Raw genomic sequence first — 2,729 nt, 5'->3', positions numbered from 1 at the left:
ATATCGATACGTCACTGTGTGACCTCTCTGTACAGAAATTCAAAAATGGAGGAAGCGCTAATTTTAGCTGTAGTGCAGCGTCCTATTTTATATAATACATCTTCAATGGAAACAGGAACAGACGATATAGAGAGAGAGAGAGAGAGAGAGAGAGTGAGTACAATATAATTACTATAGACAAGTGTATTATTATTAAATTACTTAATGTTGTTCGTTATTTTATATTGATATTTTCAGATTCATTTTAAAATTAATTTTGCCCACCTCAAGAACTTATCACTGCACTCAGTCAGTCAAGACAGGGGGTGGAGTTATGAGGTTTGACTGACAGTTTGAGCGGATCCAACAAGATTTAAGGGGCGGTCACACTGCACTTTTCGTTCCATTGACTTCCATTCATACGCATGCGAATGCATCAGACCGGAAACGCAAGCTCATGCAAAAAATTTTGCATTTCGCTGCGTTCCAAAGTTCAAGTTTGGTGAACTCTGACCTGCGAATTTGCATCATGTGAAGACGTGTGACCAGTAGAAGATCGATACGTCACTGTGTGACCTCTCTGTACAGAAATTAAAAAATGGAGGAAGCGCTAATTTTAGCCGTAGTGCAGCGTCCTATTTTATATAATACATCTTCAATGGCAACAGGAACAGACGATATATATATAGAGAGAGAGTACAATATAATTACTATACACAAGTGTATTATTATTAAATTACTTAATGTTGTTCGTTATTTTATATTTATATTTTCAGAATAATTTTAACATTAATTTTGCACACCTCAAGAACTTATAAAATGACCTATTTAAAGGGAAAAACCTACAGCACTTAAAAATTGAATATACAGTATATATGTACAGTCAAACCAACATTTATTCATTAATACAGTTTATTCACTATAGTTTAAAAAAATGGTAATATGAATTAAAGAATGGAACTGTCCCAGCTCATTCCGAGTCCGTAGAATAGGGTGAACCCACAGCCTTCTCCTTTCCAGACGCTTTTGATGCCGTCGCAAAAGACACAGTACAAGCACATCGGAATCCATGTTGTGATAACTGAGGGGAAACCTTGGCACGTGATGTCATATCCTGCTCCCGCCCATATTCGCAGCAGCGTCCGAAAACATTTTGTATGTTCAAAGTCTAGTGTGACCGCCCCTTAAGGCAAGTAAAGTTCATAATTCCATCATGTTATATATTTTTTTTTTTTACTAAGAGTAAAATAATGTTTGTTTTTGTAGATGGTGGTCTCTCAGACTTGCAATAGAGGACAAAAATGAAGAGAATATTAAATATATTTATTTGTGTTCCAAAAATTATCAGAGTTTGTATGGGCTTGGAACAACACGGGGGAGAATAAATTATGACTATTTTAATTTTTTGGTGAACTAACCCTTTAAAGAGCAGCCCTCCGCGGTGCCTGATCTGTATTCATGGACTATGAAACAAACTGTAAGTGTATAATTTGTAAAAAACAAAATGTAAAATGCTTGTTCTGTGTTGTTGTTTATTAGAAATGGAGTTTACACTCTGTCATTCATACACATGTTCACATTCTTTCACACATATGTTTCTGATAAATGTTATAATATACAGGTGCATCTCAATAAACTAGAATGTCGTGGGAAAGTTCATTTATTTCAGTAATTCAACCATCCAGCTTGTAACGCACATGATATCAGTCTGCATATCCTACATGACTACTAAAAATGACAAATTATTATTATAATTATAAATGATAATTTTATTTTAAATAAAAGGAAAATAAAGTGAGTTGAATCCAAACAGCTCTAAAATATATTAGAATAGTTCTCTGCATCCTTCTGTAGGCGCTCCGCCTGTGTTTGCGGTGTTGCTTTGACCATTTAAATATGTTTATTACACAAACAAAATATTTAACGTAGTTTACTGTCTCTGGAAAAATATCAACAGTGATTGATTAGCCTTTATTTATGTATTGTAGACGTTATTACTAAGCAAAGCAAAATTTGCTGAAATATCCACAACATACAGTAAGAGCGCACAGTTTATCTGTCGATCAGATGCGCGTTGTTGCTTTCGTTACTATAGCAACAGTAGATCAAACAAATCAAACAGTCATTGTAAAAAACTACTTTCGTTATTGTAACAACGTTTGTAGATCGGGAAGAAGGAGGCGGGAACCGATGAACACAAACAAAACTTTAATAATAAAATAAACACACAATAGCATGACAGCCCCTCGCGGACGACTGTCGCGCACAAACAGAACCAAAACACAAAATAAAATCCAGGCCTGGTCCTCTCTCGTCCAACACTGTCTTCACTCCTCCTTTTATCCTTCCGGAGCTCCTCCGTGGGACTCGAGACCGGTGAGTGGTGCAGGTGTCGTGCATTAACATTTACTCCACCGGCCTCGCTCCGTTCCCACGGGGTAAGGACAGACAGACGAGGCGAGAGAAAAGGAGACGGAAGGATGAGGAGAGACAGAGACGAGAGAGGGGAGAAAGAAAAAAAAATAATAAATCTTGTTCCGATTCCAAGACACACTGACGCTCGGCCCTCCACCAGCTGGGTAAACTCTTCCGCGATGCCAGGCGGCAGCACTGGACAGCCCGCGGTGGATGGCCCGACACTCCTCCGCCGCCCGGTGGACAGCGACGGCTCCTCTGGGTTCAGGCAGCCAGCAGGAGTCCCCCGTTCCCTGCTCCTCCCCATCATGGCGGATGGCAGCAGGCTCCGGCCT

At 39.1% G+C, this 2,729-nt stretch overlaps 1 long non-coding RNA gene across 1 annotated transcript in view; it reads left to right on the top strand.

Moving 5' to 3' along the window:
• The window catches only part of LOC107678062 (uncharacterized), a 14,699-nt gene that overhangs the window by 1,487 nt on the left and 10,483 nt on the right, over positions 1 to 2,729 (top strand). The window contains exon 2 of the long non-coding RNA XR_001632909.1: positions 472 to 476. This is a non-coding gene — a long non-coding RNA (uncharacterized LOC107678062). The remainder of the gene's footprint in view (positions 1 to 471; positions 477 to 2,729) is intronic.

This window comes from Sinocyclocheilus anshuiensis, unplaced genomic scaffold, assembly GCF_001515605.1.
Source record: "Sinocyclocheilus anshuiensis isolate Anshui unplaced genomic scaffold, SAMN03320099.WGS_v1.1 scaffold1479, whole genome shotgun sequence".
NCBI lineage: Eukaryota > Metazoa > Chordata > Actinopteri > Cypriniformes > Cyprinidae > Sinocyclocheilus > Sinocyclocheilus anshuiensis.
The sequence above is the reverse complement of the archived record's forward strand: the minus strand, read 5'-3'. Positions and strand labels throughout refer to the sequence as shown.